General features: G+C 40.8%; 2 protein-coding genes across 2 annotated transcripts in view; one reads left to right on the forward strand and one right to left on the reverse strand.

Annotated features, from left to right (window-relative positions):
• Positions 1-17,888, reverse strand: part of MYSM1 (Myb like, SWIRM and MPN domains 1) — a 922,196-nt gene that overhangs the window by 617,427 nt on the left and 286,881 nt on the right. The gene's annotated exons all lie outside the window — the stretch shown is intronic.
• The window catches only part of FGGY (FGGY carbohydrate kinase domain containing), a 468,393-nt gene continuing 451,391 nt past the window's right edge, over positions 887-17,888 (forward strand). The window contains exon 1 of the mRNA XM_050804094.1: positions 887-950. The gene's annotated coding sequence lies outside the window, so the exon portion shown is untranslated. The remainder of the gene's footprint in view (positions 951-17,888) is intronic.

Raw genomic sequence — 17,888 nt, forward strand, 5'->3', positions numbered from 1 at the left:
CCAATAATACCTTTCTTACTCAGAGAGAGCTTTGGAAATCAGACAGCTCCGTTCACAAGTAAAGGATTACTATTATTACCTATGTGAAAACACAAATAGTAGAAAAGGAGAAAATTCATTCAAGCAGCTTGTTGTGTCAATGCAACCCCGCCCAACTGGCTAGACCAAAAATTTTTAGTGTAACTGACTACTACCCATGGAATTGCCTGAGTGAACATATTGTTTTGACATCTACTGACAGGGGTAGCTCTGGAAATCCCCTCTTTACCCCAGCAATGACTCATAAAAAGGGCTCAGAAAAAAAAACAAGAATGAGCTGGGGAGGTCTCCTGAGGCTTTAGCAGAGTGGGTCAAAAACTGAGCCTCCAGGAAGGAAGGAAGCACTAAGGCAGGCTTTGCATTTGCACAGAAGTGAACTGAAACATTGGCTCTGCCACTGTGTGGCCCTGTGATCAGGAAAGTGCCATACCCTCTCTGAGTTTAGTGTCCTCACCCAAAAAATTGAAGAAAATAATACTCATTTCAGTGAGTTGTTGGGAAATTTGAAATGGTGACAGAAAAACATCAGAGATTTCTTCATATGGTAGGTAATTAAGGAAAACCCCAAATCCCCATCAGTGTCAGAATGAATAAATACATGGTGGTATATTCACATAAGAGAATATAATCAGCAGTAAAAGAAATAAAGTACAGCTCTATGCACCAAAGTAACTGAATCTTTACAATGTAATAATAAATATACATGTCTGAATTATGCATCCAAAAAAGGAGTAACATCCAGAGTCTACAGGGAACTCAAACAAATCAGCAAGGAAAAAAAACAAATAATCTCATTGAAAAGTGGGCAAAGGGGGAGGGCGGAGCAAGATGGCCGAATAGGAACAGCTCCAGTCTCCAACTCCCAGCGCGAGCGACACAGAAGACCGGTGATTGCTGCATTTTCAACTGAGGTACTGGGTTCATCTCACTGGGGAGTGCCGGACGATCGGTGCCGGTCAGCTGCTGCAGCCCGACCAGCGAGAGCTGAAGCAGGGCGAGGCATTGCCTCACCTGGGAAGCGCAAGGGGGAAGGGAATCCCTTTTCCTAGCCAGGGGAACTGAGACACACAACACCTGGAAAATCGGGTAACTCCCACCCCAATACTGCGCTTTAAGCAAACAGGCACACCAGGAGATCATATCCCACACCTGGCCGGGAGGGCCCCACACCCACGGAGCCTCCCTCATTGCTAGCACAGCAGTCTGTGATCTACCGGCAAGGCAGCAGCGAGGCTGGGGGAGGGGCGCCCGCCATTGCTGAGGCTTAAGTAGGTAAACAAAGCTGCTGGGAAGCTCGAACTGGGTGGAGCTCACAGCAGCTCAAGGAAACCTGCCTGTCTCTGTAGACTCCACCTCTGGGGACAGGGCACAGTAAACAATAACAAAGGCAGTTGAAATCTCTGCAGATGCAAACGACTCTGTCTGACAGCTTTGAAGAGAGCAGTGGATCTCCCAACACGGAGGTTGAGATCTGAGAAGGGACAGACTCCCTACTCAAGTGGGTCCCTGACCTCTGAGTAGCCTAACTGGGAGACATCCCCCACTAGGGGCAGTCTGACACCCCACACCTCACAGGGTGGAGTACACCCCTGAGAGGAAGCTTCCAAAGCAAGAATCAGACAGGTACACTCGCTGTTCAGAAATATTCTATCTTCTGCAGCCTCTGCTGCTGATACCCAGGCAAACAGGAACTGGAGTGGACCTCAAGCAATCTCCAACAGACCTACAGCTGAGGGTCCTGACTGTTAGAAGGAAAACTATCAAACAGGAAGGACACCTACACCAAAACCCCATCAGTACATCACCATCATCAAAGACCAGAGGCAGATAAAACCACAAAGATGGGGAAAAAGCAGGGCAGAAAAGCTGGAAATTCAAAAAATAAGAGCGCATCTCCCCCGGCACAGGAGCGCAGCTTATCGCCAGCAACGGATCAAAGCTGGACAGAGAATGACTTTGACGAGATGAGAGAAGAAGGCTTCAGTCCATCAAATTTCTCAGAGCTAAAGGAGGAATTACGTACCCAGCGCAAAGAAACTAAAAATCTTGAAAAAAAAGTGGAAGAATTGATGGCTAGAGTAATTAATGCAGAGAAGGTCATAAACGAAATGAAAGAGATGAAAACCATGACACGAGAAATACGTGACAAATGCACAAGCTTCAGTAACCGACTCGATCAACTGGAAGAAAGAGTATCAGCGATTGAGGATCAAATTAATGAAATGAAGCGAGAAGAGAAACCAAAAGAAAAAAGAAGAAAAAGAAATGAACAAAGCTTGCAAGAAGTATGGGATTATGTAAAAAGACCAAATCTACGTCTGATTGGGGTGCCTGAAAGTGAGGGGGAAAATGGAACCAAGTTGGAAAACACTCTTCAGGATATCATCCAGGAGAACTTCCCCAACCTAGTAGGGCAGGCCAACATTCAAATCCAGGAAATACAGAGAACGCCACAAAGATACTCCTCGAGAAGAGCAACTCCAAGACACATAACTGCCAGATTCACCAAAGTTGAAATGAAGGAAAAAATCTTAAGGGCAGTCAGAGAGAAAGGTTGGGTTACCCACAAAGGGAAGCCCATCAGACTAACAGCAGATCTCTCGGCAGAAACTCTCCAAGCCAGAAGAGAGTGGGGGCCAATATTCAACATTCTTAAAGAAAAGAATTTTAAACCCAGAATTTCATATCCAGCCAAACTAAGTTTCATAAGTGAAGGAGAAATAAAATCCTTTACAGATAAGCAAATGCTTAGAGATTTTGTCACCACTAGGCCTGCCTTACAAGAGACCCTGAAGGAAGCACTAAACATGGAAAGGAACAACCGGTACCAGCCATTGCAAAAACATGCCAAAATGTAAAGACCATCGAGGCTAGGAAGAAACTGCATCAACTAATGAGCAAAATAACCCGTTAATATCATAATGGCAGGATCAAGTTCACAGATAACAATCTTAACCTTAAATGTAAATGGACTAAATGCTCCAATTAAAAGACACAGACTGGCAAACTGGATAAAGAGTCAAGACCCATCAGTCTGCTGTATTCAGGAGACCCATCTCACACGCAGAGACATACATAGGCTCAAAATAAAGGGATGGAGGAAGATTTACCAAGCAAATGGAGAACAAAAAAAAAGCGGGGGTTGCAATACTAGGCTCTGATAAAACAGACTTTAAACCATCAAAGATCAAAAGAGACAAAGAAGGCCATTACATAATGGTAAAGGGATCAATTCAACAGGAAGAGCTAACTATCCTAAATATATATGCACCCAAAACAGGAGCACCCAGATTCATAAAGCAAGTCCTTAGAGACTTACAAAGAGACTTAGACTCCCATACAATAATAATGGGAGACTTCAACACTCCACTGTCAACATTAGACAGATCAACGAGACAGAAAGTTAACAAGGATATCCAGGAATTGAACTCATCTCTGCAGCAAGCAGACCTAATAGACATCTATAGAACTCTCCACCCCAAATCAACAGAATATACATTCTTCTCAGCACCACATCGTACTTACTCCAAAATCGACCACGTAATTGGAAGTAAAGCACTCCTCAGCAAATGTACAAGAACAGAAATTATAACAAACTGTCTCTCAGACCACAGTGCAATCAAACTAGAACTCAGGACTAAGAAACTCAATCAAAACCGCTCAACTACATGGAAACTGAACAACCTGCTCCTGAATGACTACTGGGTACATAACGAAATGAAGGCAGAAATAAAGATGTTCTTTGAAACCAATGAGAACAAAGAGACAACATACCAGAATCTCTGGGACACATTTAAAGCAGTGTGTAGAGGGAAATTTATAGCACTAAATGCCCACAAGAGAAAGCAGGAAAGATCTAAAATTGACACTCTAACATCGCAATTAAAAGAACTAGAGAAGCAAGAGCAAACACATTCGAAAGCTAGCAGAAGGCAAGAAATAACTAAGATCAGAGCAGAACTGAAGGAGATAGAGACACAAAAAACTCTCCAAAAAATCAATGAATCGGCTGGGCGCGGTGGCTCAAGCCTGTAATCCCAGCATTTTGGGAGGCCGAGACAGGCGGATCACGAGGTCAGGAGATCGAGACCATCCTGGCTAACACGGTGAAACCCCGTCTCTACTAAAAAATACAAAAAACTAGCCGGGCGAGGTGCCGGGCGCCTGTAGTCCCAGCTACTTGGGAGGCTGAGGCAGGAGAATGGCGTGAACCCGGGGGTAGAGCTTGCAGTGAGCTGAGATCTGGCCACTGCACTCCAGCCTGGGCAACAGAGCGAGACTCTGTCTCAAAAAAAAAAAAAAAAAAAAAAAAAAAAAAAAAAAAAAAAAAATCAATGAATCCAGGAGTTGGTTTTTTGAAAAGATCAACAAAATTGACAGACCACTAGCAAGACTAATAAAGAAGGAAAGAGAGAAGAATCAAATCGACGCAATTAAAAATGATAAAGGGGATATCACCACCGACCCCACAGAAATACAAACTACCATCAGAGAATACTATAAACACCTCTACGCAAATAAACTGGAAAATCTAGAAGAAATGGATAATTTCCTGGACACTTACACTCTTCCAAGACTAAACCAGGAAGAAGTTGAATCCCTGAATAGACCAATAGCAGGCTCTGAAATTGAGGCAATAATTAATAGCCTACCAACCAAAAAAAGTCCAGGACCAGATGGATTCACAGCTGAATTCTACCAGAGGTACAAGGAGGAGTTGGTACCATTCCTTCGGAAACTATTCCAATCAATAGAAAAAGAGGGAATCCTCCCTAACTCATTTTATGAGGCCAACATCATCCTGATACCAAAGCCTGGCAGAGACACAACAAAAAAAGAGAATTTTAGACCAATAGCCCTGATGAACATCGATGTAAAAATCCTCAATAAAATACTGGCAAACTGGATTCAGCAACACATCAAAAAGCTTATCCACCATGATCAAGTGGGCTTCATCCCTGGGATGCAAGGCTGGTTCAACATTCGCAAATCAATAAACATAATCCAGCATATAAACAGAACCAAAGACAAGAACCACATGATTATCTCAATAGATGCAGAAAAGGCTTTTGACAAAATTCAACAGCCCTTCATGCTAAAAACGCTCAATAAATTCGGTATTGATGGAACGTACCTCAAAATAATAAGAGCTAGTTATGACAAACCCACAGCCAATATCATACTGAATGGGCAAAAACTGGAAAAATTCCCTTTGAAAACCGGCACAAGACAGGGATGCCCTCTCTCACCACTCCTATTCAACATAGTGTTGGAAGTTCTGGCTAGGGCAATTAGGCAAGAGAAAGAAATCAAGGGTATTCAGTTAGGAAAAGAAGAAGTCAAATTGTCCCTGTTTGCAGATGACATGATTGTACATTTAGAAAACCCCATTGTCTCAGCCCAAAATCTCCTTAAGCTGATAAGCAACTTCAGCAAAGTCTCAGGATACAAAATTAATGTACAAAAATCACAAGCATTCTTATACACCAGTAACAGACAAACAGAGAGCCAAATCAGGAATGAACTTCCATTCACAATTGCTTCAAAGAGAATAAAATACCTAGGAATCCAACTTACAAGGGATGTAAAGGACCTCTTCAAGGAGAACTACAAACCACTGCTCAGTGAAATAAAAGAGGACACAAACAAATGGAAGAACATACCATGCTCATGGATAGGAAGAATCAATATCGTGAAAATGGCCATACTGCCCAAGGTAATTTATAGATTCAATGCCATCCCCATCAAGCTACCAATGAGTTTCTTCACAGAATTGGAAAAAACTGCTTTAAAGTTCATATGGAACCAAAAAAGAGCCCGCATCTCCAAGACAATCCTAAGTCAAAAGAACAAAGCTGGAGGCATCACGCTACCTGACTTCAAACTATACTACAAGGCTACAGTAACCAAAACAGCATGGTACTGGTACCAAAACAGAGATATAGACCAATGGAACAGAACAGAGTCCTCAGAAATAATACCACACATCTACAGCCATGTGATCTTTGACAAACCTGAGAGAAACAAGAAATGGGGAAAGGATTCCCTATTTAATAAATGGTGCTGGGAAAATTGGCTAGCCATAAGTAGAAAGCTGAAACTGGATCCTTGCCTTACTCCTTATATGAAAATTAATTCAAGATGGATTAGAGACTTAAATGTTAGACCTAATACCATAAAAATCCTAGAGGAAAACCTAGGTAGTACCATTCAGGACATAGGCATGGGCAAAGACTTCATGTCTAAAACACCAAAAGCAACGGCAGCAAAAGCCAAAATTGACAAATGGGATCTCATTAAACTAAAGAGCTTCTGCACAGCAAAAGAAACTACCATCAGAGTGAACAGGCAACCTACAGAATGGGAGAAAATTTTTGCAATCTACTCATCTGACAAAGGGCTAATATCCAGAACCTACAAAGAACTCAAACAAATTTACAAGAAAAAAACAAACAACCCCATCAAAAAGTGGGCAAAGGATATGAACAGACATTTCTCAAAAGAAGACATTCATACAGCCAAAAGACACATGAAAAAATGCTCATCATCACTGGCCATCAGAGAAATGCAAATCAAAACCACAATGAGATACCATCTCACACCAGTTAGAATGGTGATCATTAAAAAGTCAGGAAACAACAGATGCTGGAGAGGATGTGGAGAAATAGGAACACTTTAACACTGTTGGTGGGATTGTAAACTAGTTCAACCATTATGGAAAACAGTATGGCGATTCCTCAAGGATCTAGAACTAGATGTACCATATGACCCAGCCATCCCATTACTGGGTATATACCCAAAGGATTATAAATTATGCTGCTATAAAGATACATGCACACGTATGTTTATTGCAGCACTATTCACAATAGCAAAGACTTGGAATCAACCCAAATGTCCATCAGTGACAGATTGGATTAAGAAAATGTTGCACATATACACCATGGAATACTATGCAGCCATAAAAAAGGATGAGTTTCTGTCCTTTGTAGGGACATGGATGCAGCTGGAAACCATCATTCTCAGCAAACTATCACAAGAACAGAAAACCAAACACTGCATGTTCTCACTCATAGGTGGGAACTGAACAATGAGATCACTTGGACTCAGGAAGGGGAACGTCACACACCGGGGCCTATCATGGGGAGGGGGGATGGGGGAAGAGATTGCATTGGGAGTTATACCTGATGTAAATGACGAGTTGATGGGTGCAGCACACCAACATGGCACAAGTATACATATGTAACAAACCTGCACGTTATGCACATGTACCCTACAACTTAAAGTATAATAATAATAAATGAATTAAAAAAAAAAAAAAAAAAGAAAAGTGGGCAAAGGACAAGAATGGACATTTCTCAAAAGAAGATATACAAATGGCCAACAAACATGAAAAAATGCTCAACATCACTGCTCATCAGGGAAATGCAAATTAAAACCATAATGAAATACTGCCTTATCCCAGCCAGAGTGGCCATTAAAAAGGCAAAAAAACACTAGATGTTGGTGTGGCTGTGATGAAAAAGAAATGCTTATACACTGCCTATGGGAATGTAAATTAGTACAACCTCTGTGAAAAACAGGATGGAAATTTCTCAAAGAACAAAAAGTAGATCTGCCATTTGATCCAGCAATCCCACTACTGGGTATCTACCCAAAGGAAATATATCAAAAAGTCACCTATAAATGTATGTTTATTGCAGTATAATTCACAATTGCAAAGATGTAGAATCAACTTAAGTGCCCATCAACTGAAGAGTGGATAAAGAAAATTTGGTATATATATGCCATGGAATACCACTCAGCCATAATAAAGATCTAAATAATGTCTTTTACAAACTGGAGGCCATTGTAAATGAAGTAACTCAGGAATTGAAAACCAAATGCCTCATGTTCTCACTTATATGTAGAAGCTAAGCTATGGGCATGTAAAGGCATACAGAGTGATACAATGGACATTAGAGACTCAGAAAGTAGGGGGATTGGGGGAGGGATAAAAATTACTTATTAGGTGCAATGTACACTACTTGGGTGATGGATACATTAAAATCCTAGACTTCACCACTGTACAATCCGTCAGTGTAACCAAAAACCACTTGTACCCCTAAAATAATTGAAATTTTAAAAATGTAAATAAAAATAAATAGTATATATATTACATATGTGTCTGTGTATATATACACAAGCATATATACTTAGTATGTGTATATGGTGTATGTAATATGTATATGACTGTATAAATGGTGTATTAAAATAAGGGAACAGACATCACAGGAGTTAGGAGAGTTAGGAAAGGGGTTAATTTGAATGGAAAGACAGAGAGAAGGGAAGAAAAGGAACACGTGGGAAGGGAGAAGTAAGTGCCAATGTTCTAGTTTTAATGTTTGGTGGCAGGTTCATCAGATACAATATTTATGTTATTATTAATAAAATAAAAGATGGACATAATGAGAGTATAGCATGAACTAAAAGTTACAATTAATTCAATTCTGGTGCAATAACAACACGGAACAGTCACGCTAAGAATACTGCTGTTTCCTTTCTGGGTTTCTTCTCCCAGAATTTTTTTTTCTTTTTTTTTTTTTTAAGGAAAAGCACTTTTTAAAATGTAGTTCATTTTCTCCAGACTGTATCCACAGTCTTTTGTCCCACAAGTCTTTAATTAAAGCTAAAACAATCATTGGTTTAGGCATATTTAATGGTTTCTATCTTTGAAAACTGCATTCTTTATATAGTTGTTTACTTCTCATCTTCATAATCAGTCTTTCCAACTCCTATTTCCCACTTGTTTATATAATGGAATAAGGTAAAATGCAGTAAGATATTCAAATAACTGAAAATGATATTGTACAGACAAAATAAAGTCAAGAGCAGAGCCTACACATAGGTCCTTCACAGTCTCCCCCAATATGGTTTGGATGTTTGTCCCTCCAAATCTCATGTTGAAATGTGATTCTCAGTGTTGGAGGTGGTGTCTGCTGGGAGGTGAGTGGGTCATGGGGACAGATCCCTCATGAATGGTTTAGCACTATTTCCTTGGTGATAAGTGAGTTCTTGTCGTACTAGTTGTTTAAAGAGGTTGTTTAAAAGAGTGTGGCACTTCTCCCTCTTTCTTGCTCCCGCTCTGTAACACGTTGACTCCCCTTCACCTTTCACCATGATTGAAAGCTCCCTGGGGTCCTCACCAGAAGCTGAGCAGATGATGGTGCCATGCTTGTACAACCTGCATAACCGTGAGCCAATTAAACGTCTCTTCTGAGTCTGGAGTGCAGTGGCATGATCTCGATTCACTGCAAGCTCTGCCTCCTGGGTTCATGCCATTCTCCCGTCTCAGCCTTGGGAGTAGCTGGGACTACAGGCGACCGCCACCATGCCTGGCTAATTTTTGTATTTTTAGTAGAGACAGGATTTCACTGTGTTAACCAGGATGGTCTTGATCTCCTGACCTCGTGATCTGCCCACCTTGGCCTCCCAAAGTGTTGGGATTACAGGTGTGAGCCACAGTGCCTGGCCAAGAAGGGAGTTTTATGTGGAGCCTTGAAAGATAAAAGAAATTTAGAGAGGAGAGAATCCCCTCTGCTGACTTTATCAGTCTCTAGTTGTTATCTTTCTTCATCTCCACCTGGAAGACTCATCTTCATCCCAGCAACAAACTCACCTGAGTCTCAGTAAGTCCCACCTGAGACTCACCTGAGTCTCACCTGGCTTGTGAGAGAGCCTTACAGGAACATGCAAGCAAACACTTGTAGACACAACTTTTGCTGGCCTGGGAAAATCTTCTGCAGAAGGAAAGCTGAAAGATATTTTTACGTTACATTTGATTAAATATATTGCCTCTTCTGAAATGTGTATGGATAGAAAGGAAGGGAAGTTAGTGTGACTAATTCAGATAATAAGAGGGGTCAGTTAGGCAGTAAATGCTGTGGGAGCTCCTATTAAATAATATCCTGCTATTCAAGGTGAAGCATACTCATGTGCAAATGCTGCAGGCTATTAAGAAAAGATAGCATGGTGTAATGACTAAAGTTCAGGGTTTGGTATTATACCTGAGCTCAAACCCATGTGTCAGATACCTAGCCAAATAGCCTCAGAAGTAACCAAACATTTTTTGACCATTTAGTTCATCATTGATTAAATAGGAAGGAAATAACATCTACTTCATAGAATTGTTGTCAGATTAAATGAGATATAAAAACAATCGGTACATTAGAAGTATTCAATAAATGGTAGCAATTACTGTTATTTAAACTCTGAGTTTCTGTTTCCTGGAGCAGAAAATATGGTGGGGACAGACAGTATTACTTACTTCACAGAAGGGTTAGATGAAGAAATATTTAGTTAAAATATTTAGGATAGTATTTAGCACATAGCTCAGCATTCAGTGAATATCTGAATCAAGATAAAATGAGGAAATTGATCTAGGATTTCTTAATTTTTTCAGGAGTATAAAGCTAGCTGTGGACCATTTCTCTCTCTCTCTCTCGCTCTCTCTCTCTCTCTCACACACACATACACACACACACACATTAAATTTTGAATAAAATTTTAGTGACTCTCTGAATTATATTTTAGAAAATGGCACCCCTGGATCCCCAGGTTTAAAAATCTATGATTAAAATAAAGGTATAAAATACAGGCTGCAAGAAATGAAGACTGTGTAGGTGATTGTTTCTTCCTTTGTTTTAAGAGAATGAGTCCATTATTCATTTTTAAAACTCAATTAACTGAGGCACAGCCTTAAGTGTAAATTAATAAACGCCTTTTGTGGAGGACACAGGAAACAATGGCAAATATTCAATCTTTACTCTTCAAAGTGGGACTCTTTTATTTTCTGCCCTTTGTGAACATGCTATAGATTTTAATCCCCTTTTGGCCTTTTCTTTTGAAGAGAGCTAATGGAATTGTACCCCCTCTGTCCTCATTTTCCATTCCTCAACGTGTCTGGACTTTTGCCTCCAAAGGTTAACATTGCTATGAAGTAATGTAATTCTTTATTGCTCTTTAGACAGATTTATTCAGAGTTCTATCTCCACAGATGTCTGTAAGCATAGTGAATGTGACATCCAGAATTGCCCAGTGGGGCTGGATATTATATTTACAGTAGCCAAGCTCAAAACCAAAAAACAAAAATCCTCAAAACCTCCATAACTTTGGATTTAACTAGAATTGAACAACAATGTGTTTCAAATAATTTTCTAATTAGGGTAGGAGAATGCTTCTGAAGAAAGAAAGTTAGGTATTGCTCTAGCCACACGTAGAAATGAGCTCAGTTTCAATTAATTTGCTTTTCACTGGAGCCCTGAAGTTAACCTTACCCATCATTTTTGGGTTGGATAAAATGTGCAGATTCATAGAGTCACAAAAACTGAGGTTTAAGAAAGACATTAAAATGGCATTCGTGTGCTCATGGCATGCATCAGTAATTGATCACAGCACAATTTCTTCCTGAAAGAAAGGTAGCCACAATCAATCAGCTGGAACTGCCATGGGAGTAGAAACCTATTTGCCGTGTCTGGTATTCTAAGGAATGCATTTAGGAAATACTCTTGTCACCATCTCCACACTCAAGACCCTCTTATGAAAAGGACCTGCCAGTAGCCTGTTCCATCTTGGGGCTGTAGAACTTTCTTATATTCAAACATCAAAGTCTACCTACTACTTTAAAACTGATTTCCTCCTGGGGGGAGAGGGGGACAAAACACATCTAATCCCTCTTCCAATTAACATTCAGCAGGCTCTTAATAATTAATTCCTTCATTTACTATTTCTTGAGCATTAACTGTGTCCTAGGCACTATGCCAGACACTTGGGGTATCATGATGAGCAAGATAGATCCCTGCTGTCACAGAGCTTCTAACTCCCCAGGGAAGAAGAGATTTGACGACAGCCATGATTCTTCTGGTCTCCTGGCTAACCACTCCCAATTCTGTAAACACTAGCATGAAGTGCCTTCACTGTCCTACTCAGGCTCCTCTAAATTTGCTGTAATTGGTCTAGGACCCTCTCAAGGGGTGGAGCCTAAATAGCAGGAGGAAGCCTGGGAACAGTAAGGCTTGTCACTACTGGCCCAGATTAAGTACTTTTTCCTGTGAGTTCCTGAAGTCCTCCTCCTCCTCAACCTTTTATCTGATTCCCCAGCTGCTCTATGGGTAGGAGATGGAGGGCAGTGCCTACACAAGCTGAATGATCTGGAATGATGATCAGTTTCAGCCTGATTTAGGGCATTCCCATTATAGGCATACTTACTAATTGAGACCCTGGACTTCCAAGATCAACACACCTGTGCTTAAGTCTCAGCTTTTCCACTTACTAACTTAAGCTAGCAAGCCCAACTTTGTGAGTTTGTGACCTGTGCAGTCATATGTGGTTGGGGTTGTGGACAGGTGGGCACGCTCAGGAGAATTCTGAACTTGGTTTAGTGCTCTGCTATCACTGTCTTGAAATTCCTAATAATTTTCCAACATGAGGCTTTGCATTTTTATTTTGCACTAGGCCCCACAAATTCTGTAGCTGGTCATGTAAGCAAATTACTTAATGTCTGTGAGATTTAATGTCTTCATCTAAAAAACAAGGGTGATAATGCTACCTACTACACAGGTTCCAGTGAGCTTTATATGAGGCAATGTGTACAATGCCTCTCACTAGTAAGCCCTGCACCAATGTAAATCAATGGAATTTTTATTTAGTATATCTGACATGAAGTATTCTGAATTTAGTACATATGCTGCCAAAGTGAGTATTTTTAAATTCTATGTACCATTAATTGCCCCGCCCCCCCTTTTTTTTTTTTTTTTTTTTTTGGTAGTTCTATTCTCCTAGCTATATAATTGATGTTTGGGAAAGCGGAGTTAACTTTTCTTTTTGACTGGGCACCTGATTTCTTTGGTTGCATGTGACAAAGATGGCTTCTGGCTAACTTATGCAAAAGGGAATTTTTGGAATGATAACATAATCGTAAAACAGGCAAAAACACTAGCAACACTGGAGAATCAGGCTTGGAAAGACAGCTTCCTTCCGGAGTGGAAGAGTTTTGGCAGTGGTGGAAAGCATGAACTCCTACCATTTTCAGTCCCTTTGTCACTCTGCTGGAGATTCAAATTCCAGAGATGGGTATCTATGGCTTGGCTTGGTTCACAGGCTCACCTCCAGGTTAGGAAAAGGCTGGGCATCTAATTACAGCAGTCCTATAGACTATGGGTGGAGGGGACTCACCAAAATGTAAATGACAGGCTGATAATGAAGGGGAAATAGGTCCAGAAAAATAAAAACAAAATAACAAATCTTCTGAGTGCCTGCTATCTACCTGGTGCTCTGCTAGGGGCTTCCATAGAGTATTCATTGACATGATGTACAGCGCCTAAGATGAGTTCGGCGCTCTGTAAACACTTGTTGAATACATGAATGATGGAGTGAATTACTGACCCCTCACACAAGTCTTAGAGGTAGATATTAGTCCCATTTTACAGAGGAAGAAACTGAAACTTGGGGAACTTAAATAGTTTGCTTAAAATTATACTAGTAAGTAGTAGAGTTGATATTGACACCTGATTCTGTCTCATTCCAAAGCTTATGATTGTTATGCCAATCATAAGCATGCTGCCAGCCTTTCTTAAGGTGTATGTGGGGACTGTTTTTAATCTCTGTACCTTCTGCTGTGCCTCCCCAAATCACAGGAGCTGATGGATTCTGGAAAGTTTATCTGGGCCGAGGAAGGTTGATTTTGTGGTTCTCCACTAATTTCAGAAAGGAATGTGTCTCAAGGCATGTGACTCTTAGTAAGACACCTGAATCTCCTCAACATTAAGTGGGTATAATATAATAATGGTTATCTCCCCATAACGTTCTCAGTAGATTGGTGGAGAGTATGTTTGTAAAGCTCTTGTATAGTTCCTATACATGGAAAGCCCTCAGAAATGACAATTAATCTACAGTCTCAAAAAAAAAAAAGTGTAGAGAAACAGGAAGAAAGTGCTGGGGGAGGCATCACGTTTCACGAATTTAAGACTCCACTAGATAAACTATCATTTTATGTACATCTTAGAAAGAAAAAGCCGGCCGGGCACGGTGGCTCACACCTGTAATCCCAGCACTTTGGGAGGCCAAGGCGGGTGGATCACGAGGTCAGGAGATCGAGACCATCCTGGCTAACACAGTGAAACCCCGTCTCTACTAAAAATACAAAAAAATTAGCCGGGCATGGTGGTGGGCACCGGTAGTCCCAGCTACTCAGGAGGCTGAGGCAGGAGAATGGCGTGAACCTGGGAGGCAGAGCTTGCAGTGAGCCGAGATCACGCCACTGCACTCCAGCCTGGGTGACAGAGTGAGACTCTGTCTCAAAATAAATAAATAAAAATAAATAAAGAAAAAGCATTGTCCTATGACATACTTTATCACTTCAAGTTTCCAGTATTATTAATACTGAGAAAATATATTTTAGACTGTAGACATAACTTTTAAAATGAAAATCTCTTTTAGACTTATTCAGACTTATACTCTAATCATATATTGCCCCTTTGTATATGTAGAAAGGAAAATGTAAGCAAAATACACTGATTAAGAGTAAGACTTCATATTTTGAATGGTTCAGCTCTTCTGAAGCACTTTTTAACTCAGTTATTGATGTGTTTCTCCTCACAATATTGTCAACTGAGTCATCAAGAGAATTGAAGAATGCAGAATTTCTTTAAAGAGTACTACACTGTTGTCTTGGGAATGTTCTGTCAAGCCACTGGTGCCAATTCACAAAATTTGATGCTGATGCTATCTTTTTTGATTTTACTGTAAGATACCAGTGGAAGTTTTCCAGACAGCAAATGTAACTCGCATTTGTTTCTCCAAAGATCTATACGGTGGTTTGTTGATTAAAACATCAGTGGCTGCAGTTGTCTAGTCATTCTGTCCAAGAATTATAACCAAGTACTCGCAGGCAGGCAGTGACACTATAGCACTGGTAGTTTGACATCATCGATCATAAGGTATGCCGTGATTTCCATTATGTTAAATGTTAAGTAAGAATGTGTATCTCAGTCTGGGCGCAGTGACTGATGCCTATAATCCCAGCACTTTGGGAGGCCGAGGAGGGTGGATCACCTGAGGTTGGGAGTTCGAGACCAGCCTGACCAACATGGTGAAACGCCGTCTCTACTAAAAATACAAAATTAGCCGGGTGTGGTGGTGCATGCCTGTAATCCCAGCTACTCGGGAAGCTGAGACAGGAAAATTGCTTGAATCTGGGAGGCAGAGTTTGCAGTGAGCCAAGATCGCACCATTGCACTCCAGCCTGGGCAACAAGAGCGAAATTCCATCTCAAAAACAACAACAACAATAACAACAACAACAACAAAACAAGAATGTGTATCACAGAATGCATGAAATATGGCTGTAGAAAAGTTCTGGGAATTAGATGTTTTCAGACCTTGTATTCTATATCTTGCTTTGTCACATTAGCTTATGACTTCAGAAAATTTTCAAATGATTGAAGGTATAATCTGTTGAATCCCCTCACTTCACAGATAAGAAAACTAAAGTGCAAAGAAATGTTGCAACTTAAATTAACCAAGGACACTCTGAGTAGGATAGGCTGACTTGGGTCCCTCTGTCCTGTTCATTCTGCTTCACTGTTTCCATGAAAAAAGGATTATTCCAGAAGAGTACAAAGTAATGGCAATTATGTGCGCTCTATCTAGAAGCTCCACATGTTCTCTGATCACTCACTATCTATTCTGGGCATCTCCAACTGCTTTAGTCTTTCTTGGCCTTTAAATCCCAAATCAAATGTCACCTCTGTTGGGATGTATTTTTTTTTTTCCAAGCACTCTTACCATTCTTTATCTCCCCAAGCAAGTAATTGCTACAGGTTTTGTGGTTCTACAGCACTTAATTCCTATTACTCTCATAAAAATCACCACATTGTTAGATTTTAATTTGTTTCAAAATATTTTTTAAAAACTTCTTATCAAAAAATCTCGAACATATGCAAAGTAAACAGAATAGTTTAATTAATCCGTGTTCCCACTGTACAACTTCAACTATAAACTTCCTGCCATTACTATTTCTTCTATACATCCCATCACTCTTTACCCCCGAGTAAATTATTCATTTGATGTAAAATTTATATATAATGAAATGAACAATTAGAAATGGATATGCTCATGTAACCCACAAACCCATCAATGTTTTGAACATTTTCAATACTCCAGAAGTTTTCTTATGTTCCTTCACAGTTTGGTTCCCCCAACCTCTTCTTCTACTCTCTCAAGGCAATTCCCAAATGACTTTTTTCCCCACTATAAATTAGTTTAGATTGGATTAGATTTCACATAAATTATAAATTTAAATTAGTTTAGATTGGATTAAAACTTCACATAAATGCAATCACATAGATATGTGCAAAGAATTTCATTAAGATGCTTGTATAGAGGCACCCAGCACTGGTATTATCCACAAAAAAAGGACCAAAGCAACAAATAGATAACCAGACTTCAAATAGGACATCTAAGGGAGAACATTGGAATTCAGCAAGGAACTGAGAAAGACCCTCCCAGGCATAGAAACTTGAGAGAGCAGCATAGAGAGGGAAGTGAAGCAGCTAGTCAGAAGCAGCTCTGAGGCAAGAGGGACTCCTCTATAGCCAGAAGAAGTAAGCGGGAGATCGTAGCAGTCCACATTCCACCACAGATGCCTGCAATCTGAGTAAAGAAGAGTCTCCCAGCCCTCCCAGGTCATGAGCCTAGTATAGGAAGCTGCCTGTAGTCCACATGACTGCAGTCCCAAAGAAAAAGTCAACACTGCACCCCCATCCTCTGGGGCCCAGGCTGCTGCAACATGGCATTATTTTGAAAGCAGCAAAGCCACCACCAGACTATATCCTGCCCTGGGGCTCAATAGCTCTAGCACTTCCACATCCTTGGGGACACCTTGACATCCCCCCTGAGAGATACCCAGAAGGATGCAGCATCATGAAACCAGCTGGAATCAGCAGTGCAGATGTGACCTTGGCACCTGACTCTAGGCAGCCCCCTACCTCCCAGTGCAAAGGCAGTTCAGTACATCAGGGGGACTGCCCCAGGACATAGGGACCTGAAGTACACACTCCCCAGAATCTGAGGTGTATCTCTCCATTGACAGTGACCCTGCACCTTACAGTGGCAGGGCTGCTGCGTACCTGCATGTGCCATCCAGAGATCCAAAGACCAGACTGCCCAGGGCCCACTGCACTGTCCAGGACTTAAAGACCAGCCCACCTGGGGCCTAATGCCACCACCTGTGAACCTGCCACCTCCAGGAGCAGGGAGACCACATACCCATACGTGCCTCCCAGAAACCCAAGGCCCAGACTGCCTAGTGTCCCTGTTCCCAGCAAAAATGCTTCACAGCCTTCACAAACAACCACAGCCTAAGCCACTAAGAAGCTCATAGATACCACTGAGCTCATAGACATTTATTATAGATGAAAAAGATCATACAAAGACTACAATGCACCCACCCAGATCCAAAGCCAAAGTACCCTACTCAACTGACACTATAGATAAATCTACAGGAAAAAAAAAATCATCCCCTACAAAAGGTACTCCATAAAATTGGAAGAAGCAACTGTTACATCAGATGTGTAGATACCAATGTATGGATATAAGAAACATAGAAAAGCAAGGAAACATGACACTTCCAAAGGAACACAGTAATTCCCCAGGGGCAGGCCCAAAGAAAGGAAAATCTATGCAATTCCTGAAAAGAAATGGAAAGCAATGATCTTAAGGAAATTCAGTGAGATACAAGAGAACACAGATAGACAATACAAAGCAATAATAAAAACAATTTATGATCCAAACGAGAAATTCAACCGAGACAAATAT

The sequence above is a fragment of the Macaca thibetana genome, chromosome 1 (assembly GCF_024542745.1).
Source record: "Macaca thibetana thibetana isolate TM-01 chromosome 1, ASM2454274v1, whole genome shotgun sequence".
NCBI classification, from domain to species: domain Eukaryota; kingdom Metazoa; phylum Chordata; class Mammalia; order Primates; family Cercopithecidae; genus Macaca; species Macaca thibetana.